Raw genomic sequence first — 9,756 nt, forward strand, 5'->3', positions numbered from 1 at the left:
CTCTCTCTCTCTCTCTGTCTCTCTCTCTCTCTGTGTGAGTGTGTGTGTGTGTATTTCTCTGTGTGTGTGTATGTATGTGGGTCTTTCTCTCTGTGTGTGTTTTTGTTTTTTTAAGATAGGGTTTCTCTGTGTAGCCCTGGCTGTTCTGGAACTCATTCTGTAGACCAGGCTGCATTCTCTCTCTTAACCCTTGTGCTTAAGCCCATATTAAAATGTTTTTATTAAGCCCCAGCTCTCATTCTGTTGGAAGTCGGGGCACAGTGCTGACAGAAGTAATGAGGGTGAGAAGTACTTGGCCCTAGTGTGTTGCAGTTTTACATGCCATTGTCTTAGAGCCATCTCTTTCTTTATTGTCCTGGAAGTGCTGTGCTAATCCTAAACTATAAATAAAAATATTTCCATTAGCCAGGTGGTGGTGGCACATGCTTTTTAATCCCAGCACTTAGGAGGCAGAGGCGGGAGGATTCCTGAGTCCAACTCCAGCCTGGTCTACAGAGTGAGTTCCAGGACAGCCTGGGCTACACAGAGAAATGCTGTCTCGAAAAAACAAACCAACTAACCAAACAAACAAAAAAACTGCTAGTCTTGAAATTATTTTCTATGTAAAAGCCACAAATTGAGTTCTAGTTTGAGGATCCCTAAAGGTCTAGAACTCTGGCTCCTGAGGATGGTAGAGTGGCCATCTATCTAGCATATTATATAATTTTGGTGTTTTCAATTTTGTTTTTGTTTTTGTTTTTGTTTTTCGAGACAGAGTTTCTCTGTATAGCTCTGGCTGTCCTGGATCTCACTCTGTAGACTAGGCTGGCTTCGAACTCACAGAGATCCACTAGTCTTTGCCACACTCAGGATTAAAGGTGTACACCACCACACTCAGGTTCAATTTCCTAGTCTCAAGTGTTTTGTTTTGTTTTGTTTTTCATTCATGTGGATCTACAGGAATGTCCAGTTGACCTCGGGGACACTCTGCATCAAAGCCAAAAAGATTGTAAAGCCCCATCAACACCTTTTTTTGTTATTATTGTTGTTCACTTGACTTTTAATTGCCTAGAAAGGAAGAGCTTACAGCCATCTGCCTAAATTAATCTTGAGGTTCCAAGCAGGGCTGTGAGCTTATGGTTATTTATGAGCCACAGAATCATTATCTTTTCAATTAACACATTTTGTTGAATTTAAGACAACTATCATTTTATAAATAAGAAAACTGCTACCAACTGCATAGTCGCAAGTTATCCAAGCCCATTACGTCCACCTGCAGGATGCCAGTCACTGACAGGATTGTTTGGCAAGATTATTCACAAGACAGCTGTGGAGGTGAGAGGCGGTATCAAGCCTGTATTCAACAGGTAAGAGTCTTTATTGGTTAGGATTAGGAAAGGTAGAAGTGGGGTGAACCATACCTGTGCAGTTAGCTAAACTTCAAGTAACACCATGACTCACAAGTTAGGACTGTTATCCAGAGCTCTGAGTGTATGAGTATGAGTGGGGAGGGGGTGTATGAGTGGTGTGTGTGTGTGTGTGTGTGTGTGTGTGTTTACCATGTTATGCACCTGGTGCTTTTAGAGGCAAAAGGAGGGTATCAGATCTGTAACTGGAGTTACAGATGGTTATAGGCCCCCACATCAGCACTGCAAACTGAACCCATGACCTCTCTGAAAGAATAGTAAGTGCTCTTAACCACCGAGCCATCTCTCCAATCCCTCCAACTAATTTGGTTTTGTTTTGTCTTGAGACAGGGTTTCTCTGTGTAACCCTGGCTGTCCTGAAATTCTCTTAGTAGACCAGGTTAGCCTCAAGCTCACCTCAAAGAACTCAACCTCAGAGTTGAGAACTCAACTCAAAGAACTCAACCCAGAGTTCTTTGTGCTTCTGCCTCTAGAGTGCTGGGATTAAAGGCACTTGCTGCCACCTCTGTGTATTTATTCATGACTTTATTTGTATTCTTTTGAGGTAAGGTTTTTGCTACATAGTCCAAGTTGACCTAAGTTTGGAAATCCTCCTATTCCAATCTTTGAAGTATGGGAGTTACAAACATATACCATCTTGCCTGGAGATCCATTTAGATCAGTTTATAAGATAAAGACATGGACTCACTCATTTTAAGACCCACCCATATTAATTGGGCAGGTGTGGCTGCACATGCTTATAATAATCTTAGCACTTGGGAGGCTGAGTCAGGATTGCCTAGAGCTCAGGGCCAGCCTGGACTACAGTGACACCATTTCTTTTTTCTTTCTTTCTTTCTTTTCTTTTTTTTTTTTTTTTTTTTTTTTTTTTTTTTTTTTTTTTTTTTTTGGTTTTTTTGAGACAGGGTTTCTCTGTGTAGCCCTGGCTGTCCTGGAATTCACTCTGTAGACCAGGCTGGCCTCGAACTCAGAAATCCACCTGCCTCTGCCTCCCAAGTGCTGGGATTAAAGGAGTGCGCCACCACTGCCCGGCCGACACCATTTCTAAAAACCAGTAACAAACAGCTGCAGTCAACATGGGTTCATCCTTAACTACTATTTGTTTGCAGGATATTTTTTTCTTTGTAAGCAAATTGTATATATATCAAAATGCATAAATCTTCAATGTATGCTGACAAATGGACAAACCTATGTAACCCAAGGATTAGGAAGATATAAAAAGTTGCCATCACCCCCAGAAAGCTCATGACTCTGTCTCCATGGCCAGGCCCCAGGATTCTGATTTTTTTCGCACCATACTTATTTTTCAGTGTAGGGTGCACATATATGCCACATAACCTGTGTGTGGAGGGAGGTCAGAGGACAACTTTCAAGAATCTTCTCTTGGGCCGGGGGGTTGGGGGTGGCGCACGCCTTTAATCCCAGCACTTGGGAGGCAGAGGCAGGCAGATTTCTGAGTTTGAGGCCTGGTCTACAGAGTGAGTTCCAGGACAGCCAGGGCTACACAGAGAAACCCTGTCTCCAAAAACCAAAAAAAAAAAAAAAGAATCCTCTCTCTTTCCACTGTGTAGGTTCCAGGCATTGAACACAGCCAGTGCCCTTACTTGCTGAGCTAGCTCAGGTTTTGTTTTTGTTTTTACATTTTTAATTTACTTTAGTAGGGAGGGATGCACCTATTAGGGTCAGTATATGGTGGTTGGAGGACAACTTTTAGGAATCGATTCTCTCCTTCGATGTGGGTTCCAGGGGTCAAATTCAGGTTTGCAGGCTCAGTGGGAAGTGCCCTTACTCACTGAGCCATCAAGATGGCTGTCAGCATAGATGAGGTTACATTGCACTAGAATTTAACAAAAAAGAAGCCACAGAGAGAGCTGAAGCGATGGTTCAATGGTTAAGAGCACTTGCTACTCTTGCAGAAAACCTAACTCCAGTTCCCAGAACCCACAAGGCAGCTCACCATCAGCAGTAACTTCAGTTCTAGGAGTTCGGATGTCCTATTCTGGCCTCCTCAGGCACCATGCACACACGTGAAACACATATGTAACTATATCTATCTAAACATGCAGTGTCTTAGGTTTTTATTGCTGTGAACAGACCAAGGCAGCTCTGTAAGGACAGCATTTAATTGGGGCTGGCTTACAGGCTCGGAACTTCAGTCCATTCTTGTCATAGAAGGAAGCATGACAGCGTCCAGGTTTTGGAGAGGGAGCTGAGAGTTCTACATCTTGATCTGACCAGGCAGGCAGAAGGAGACTGTCTTCTGCAGGCAGTCAGGAGGAGGGTCTCATTGTACATTGGGTGAAGCTTGAGCATAGAGGCCTCAAAGTCCACCCCTACAGGGACACATTCCCTGCAAGGCTACACCTACTCCAATAAGACCACCCTTCCTAATAGTGCCACTCCCCATGGGCCAAGCATTCAAACACATGAGTCCACGGGAGCCAAACCTATTCAAACCACCACATGTAGGGAGATTTTTTTTTTTTTTTTTTTAAAGAAAGGACTGTATTTTAAGCAGTCCTTTGTGGGTGAATGAGTACTACTATGGAGCCAGGCTGGCTTCAAACTGTGGTGATTCTCCTGCCTCAGCTTTCTAGGGTCTGGAGTTACAGAGATGAGTCCCTACAGCTAGTAAAATAGACATCTTAGAGTCTGAAAGACAGTAATCTCCTTGAAAGTCCTTTGTGTCTGTCTTCCATCCTTGCTTACACTCCTAACCCAGACAACTAATGATCTGCTTCCTGTCTCATAGTGGTCAATTTTCATCAAATTTCATAAAAATAGAGTGTCCAATGTGGTAGACCAAGGAATAATCCCCCAGGTATGTTTAGCTTCTAACTTCTGTACTATGTGAATATGGTATGTCTTTTCCTGGAGAGTTGAGTGAACATCTATTAACTATTAAAGTACAAGTGACAGTCCAAAGAAGAAATTCCATTCAAGTCCATCCAAGTGAGTGCACCAATGAGTTCACTGGGCCTATAGGAGTATGGTGCCCTTGAGCAGCTGAAAAATCCAACCCCATCCTGGAATATGACTTGGACTCTATGTTCCCTGCTTTAGTTAACCTTTTGCATCCTGTATACTTAAGCACAATGGTTCTCATCTTGTGGGTCTAGACCCCTTTCACAAACAGTGGCAAAATTACACTTAGGAAGTGCAAGGCAATAATGTTATGGTTGGCGGTTGCCACAACATGAAGACTTGTATTAAAGGGTCGCAGCGTTAGGAAGGCTGAGATCCACTGCTCTAGGACCTCTATGGACCATATGCACCTTTGAAAAATTACATACAGGAAAGTGAAGAGACACCATGACCAAGGGAACTTTTTTGTTTTTTCGAGACAGGGGTTCTCTGTATAGCCCTGTCTGTCCTGGAACTCCCAAGGCAACTCTTTTTTGTTTGTTTGTTTGTTTTGTTTTGTTTAGTTTTTTGAGACAGGGTTTCTCTGTATAGCCCTGGCTATCCTGGAACTCACTCTGTAGACCAGGCTGGCCTTGTACTCAGAAATCTGCCTGCCTCTGCCTCTCAAGTGCTGGGATTAAACGTGTGCAGCACCACCGCCCGGCCCAACACAACTCTTATAAGGACAACATTTAATTGGGACTGGCTTACAGGTTCAGAGGTCTAGTCCATTATCATCAAGGCAGGAAGCATGGCAGTATGCATGTAGACATGGTGCTGGAGATGCCAAGAGTTCTGCACCATGATCTGAAGGCAGCCAGGAGGAGACTGGAATTCCACACTGGGCATTGCTTGAGCTTATACCTGAGACCTCAGAGCTCACCTCCACAGTGACACACTTCTTCCACCAAGGCCACACCTATTCCAACAAGGCTACACCTCCTAATAGTGCCACTCCCTATGACCAAGCATTCAAACACATGAATCAATGGGGGACAAACCTACTCAAACCACCACCTCATCTCCCCAGCCCCTCAGATGACCTCTAGTTTAGCTACTGTTGTAGCCCCGCTATCATGCAGTTTTTATTGACATGTATTTAATTGTACAAAGCAATGATTTCCTTTTCCTGATATAGGGTGTCTGGTTGCTAAGGCTGGCCTTTGACTTGCTATGTAGATGAAAATGACCTTGAAGTCCCGATCCTGCTGCCTGTACTTACCAACTGTTGAGACTATAGGTGTATACCATTTCAGTGAAATTTTAGTGGTTTCACTATGATATATATGATATAGACATATGATATATATAATATATGATATATATGATACATACATCATGTTTAGATCACGCCTGCACTCCTCTTCTGTTCTCCCCTGGCATCCTTTTCAGCCTAATAGTCTCTTCTGCATTCTGATCGTCATTTAACAAATTTCTGCTAGGAAAGAATGCATATAGCCAGACACACACCTTTAATCCCTGCTCTTGGGGGCAGAGGCAGAAGGGTGTCCAGTTTCAAGTTCATCCTGATCTACATAGTGAGTTCCAGGACAGCCAGGGCTACACAAAGAAACCTGCTAAGGTTTAACCCTGGACAAATGGCTGAGGGGCCTATTTAGTATATCAAAGAGGACCTGGCTTCCAGGTTTCCTCAGTATTCCTGTCTCTACACGTTACAGGATATGGCTGACATACCCAACCCTCTACCCTGAGCTCACTAGCACAGGGGTCGGGCTGCCCTTCCCCCAGAGGCTCTTCCCTATATAGTTCAGCCAATTTAGTTACTTGCCCTTTCTGCACCTTTGGCCTTCTGGCTATTGCACCTGGCTCCTTTCACTCTCCTCTTGCTTCCCCTCCCCCTCCCCCATATGGCTAGGCTCAGCTCAGTCTGGTTATGTCTACTCTGGACTTCTGCTGTCCCTGCCTCCGGCTCTGCTCTCCTTTTTATGTACAACAAACTTTCCCCTCTGCCATAGCTAGGAACAGTCATGTCCTTCTTTCCTTTGTTTTTTGTTTGTTTGTTTGTTTTGTTTTGTTTTGTTTTGTTTTTTTGAGACAGGGTTTCTCTGTGTAGCCCTGACTGTCCTGGAACTCACTCTGTAGACCAGGCTGGCCTCAAACTCAGAAATCTGCCTGCCTCTGACTCCCAAGTGCTGGGATTAAAGGTGTACACCACCATGCCCGTCTGTATTTCTTGTTTTAAATAGAAAACTCTGTCTCAAAGAACAAAATAAAGCAAAACAAAACAAACTGTTTATGTGTGAGGAGAAGCCAGCGGTCGACCTTGGAACTAGAATTGCAAATGATTATAGGTTGATTGAGGTTGGGGGAATCAAATGGGTTCTCTGGAAGAGCGGCTATGCCCTAGACCCGGTTTTTCTTTTCTTTTCTTTTTTTTCCCCTCCTCAAGACAGTGTTTCTCTGTGTAGCCCTGCGTATCCCTGGCTGTCCTAGAACTCTATCTGGAGACCAGGCTGGCCTCGAACTCAGAGATCTGCCTGCCTTTTCCTCCAGAATGCTGAGAGTAAAGTTGTGTACCATCACCACTCAGCTAGGCCTGGCTTTCTGTGTGGGTTTTGGGGATGGAACTGTAAGATTAAGTTTTCAAACTGTACTGTGAGAATTTAGCCATTAGTTAAACTCAGTGGGAGACCTGCTCCCAGAACCTAAAACAATGGGAGACCAGCAGCTCCCAGAACCCAGAAACAAGGGAACCAAGACAACCTGGCCCAAAACAATTGCCAGGTGGCTAGCCCGCCCCTGGACTCTAGCATGAGCCAGCACCAATCAGAAACCACAAGGTACCCTTACCCCAATCTTCCCTTTTGCCCCAGCAACTGTACAGAAATAAAAAGCTGCCTAAGACCCTGCTCGGGGCCAGACTCCTCTACCCCTGTGAGGGATATGAGTCTCGCCCCAGCTAGCTGGAATAAAAAGCCTCTTGCAGATTGCATCAAGTCCATGTCTTGGTGGTGTGTGGGGTCCTCGCTCCTGGGATTTGAGTGTGGGGGTCCCTCGGGGAATCTCACAGAACCTAGGTCCTCATGCTTGCATAGTAATTAATGTACTGACTGAGCTATCTCCCCAGCCTTCCTCTTTGTCCTCCTCTTCTTCTTTCTTCTTCTTCCCCCTCCCCACTCCTCCTCTTTTTCCTCTTCCTCCTCTTCTTTGAGACAGAGTTTCTCTGTCCTGGCTGTCCTGTAACTCACTCTGTAGACCAGGCTGGCCTTTAGCTCACAGAGCTCAGCCTACCTCTGCCATAGAGTTTGTTCACTAACAGGTTTCATTTTTCCTTCACACTCTGTAATTTTATCACTTCTGTGGTCTTGTATCAGTCCTTAGCTATAAACTTTATGGTTGCTTCTCCTTAATGTTGGTGAGTCATTTTTTTTTCTTGCTACTTTTATGATTTTTCTGTCTTTGGCCCACAGCAATTTGATTACGTGTATGCAAGTGTAGTTTTGCCTGCATTTATCCTTTCTGGAGTTTCTTGTGCCTGGGTCTGTCTCGGAACAGAAACCCAGGATCTCTTGAGGGAAGGACAACTCAAGCCACTACCAGGGCTGTTCTGACAGTGCTCTGAGGCAGCATTTATTTTGCAAAGGCTTTCTCCATTTTACTGGTGAACAACATTTTGCTCAGTGCTCTTAGCAAAAATGTTCACTCTTTGGTCCATTTGTCTTAGTCAGGGTTTCTATTCCTGCACAAACATCATGACCAAGAAGCAAGTCGAGAGGAAAGGGTTTATTCAGCTTACACTTCCACATTACTGTTCATCACCAAAGGAAGTCAGGACTGGAACTCAAGCAGGTCAGGAAGCAGGAGCTGATGCAGAGGCCATGGAGGGATGTTAACTTACTGGCTTGCTTCTCCTGGCTTGCTCAGCTTGCTTTCTTATAGAACCCAAGACTACCAGCCCAGGGATGGCACCACCCACAATGGGCCCTACCCCCTTGATCACTAATTGAGAAGATGCCTTACAGCTGGATTTCATGGAGGTATCTCCTCAACGGAAGCTCCTTTCTCTGCGATAACTCCAGATTGTGTCAAGTTGACACAAAACCAGCCAGTACAGGTCATTTTGTAATACTTGCCTTTGTTCTAGGTGTTTTGTGTACATCATAAATGATTAAAGACAACACATGCCGATTATTATCACTAATTACAGAAGCAAGGAATGTTGTAGCTTTGAGTATTCTTCATTATTTGTTATATATTTGTGCATATTCTTTTCCTCCTCTTTTAAAAAATACAAGCCTAAGCCGGGCGGTGGTGGCGCATGCCTTTAATCCCAGCGCAGAGGCAGGCGGATTTCTGAGTTCGAGGCCAGCCTGGTCTACAGAGTGAGTTCCAGGACAGCCAGGACTACACAGAGAAACCCTATCTCGAAAAACCAAAAAAAAAAAAAAAAAAAAAAAAAAAAAAGAAACTTTTCAGTGGGGATAGCAACTGTACTTGGAGAGTAATCAAAGTAGCCAGTGACTGAAATAATGCTGAAATTTTTAGAGAAAGAGTAGGGATTACAATATAGAACAATTTTTCAAAGTTACTTTTATTCATGTGTTTGCCTGCCGCTGTGTTTTTGTGGAGGTCAGAGGACAATTTGTGGCAGTCTGGCAGTCACTTCTCTCTACCATGTGGGTCATATGGGTCAAATTCAGACTGTCAGTTTTGTCAGTGATTAGACTCTGCCCATGGAGCCATCTTGTGGGTTAGCTGGAAATGTAGTTGTTCTGTTCTTACATCGAAGGATGTCCACAGAGTTGACTATCCAGCTTCCCACTTACCACGTCAGGTCCAAATCCACTCCCACCCACTCTATTATGTTTTAGGACAGAAGAGACCTTTGGCTTTCCACGTGCATCCTCGACCTTGGCTTCTGTTGTGTTGTTACCAGTGGTATGGGACTGACATGCGTTCTTGTTCTCATCAGGTATTGGTGCTTCCCACTGACTGCCATCCCTAATGCTGATTCCCAGTGATGCTTACTAATACCCAAGTGGTTGGTTAGTGCTCATCTTTGCTTGCTGTTTGGAAGATGTATCTCTTTATAAGCTTTGTTCTTTTTTTTTTTTTTAAGGTTTATTTATTTATTTTATGTGAGTACATTGTAACTGTCCTCAGACATACCAGAAGAGGGCATCAGATCCCATTACAGATAGTTGTGAGCCACCATGTGGTTGCTGGGAATTGAACTCAGGACCTCTGGAAGAGCAGCCAGTGCTCTTAACCACTGAGCCATCTCTCCAGCATAAGGTCTGTTCTATAGTGCACGGCTGTTCTACCCGGAACAGCTCAGGACAGCCCAGGGAATGTCACTGTCCTCAGATAGGATGTAGTGAGACTTCTCTAAGAAGGAATGAACTCCTGTTGGGGGAAGAAACTGTCTTCCTAGATTGTTTTTCCTTCCTTCCTTCCTTCCTTTCTTTCTTTCTTTCTTTCTTTT

General features: G+C 44.2%; 1 long non-coding RNA gene across 1 annotated transcript in view; it reads left to right on the forward strand.

The window, feature by feature from the left end:
* Window positions 1-9,756, forward strand: part of LOC116077846 — a 14,800-nt gene that overhangs the window by 2,039 nt on the left and 3,005 nt on the right. The window contains exon 2 of the long non-coding RNA XR_004113352.1: window positions 1,259-1,346. This is a non-coding gene — a long non-coding RNA (uncharacterized LOC116077846). The remainder of the gene's footprint in view (window positions 1-1,258; window positions 1,347-9,756) is intronic.

The sequence above is a fragment of the Mastomys coucha genome, unplaced genomic scaffold (assembly GCF_008632895.1).
Source record: "Mastomys coucha isolate ucsf_1 unplaced genomic scaffold, UCSF_Mcou_1 pScaffold11, whole genome shotgun sequence".
NCBI classification, from domain to species: domain Eukaryota; kingdom Metazoa; phylum Chordata; class Mammalia; order Rodentia; family Muridae; genus Mastomys; species Mastomys coucha.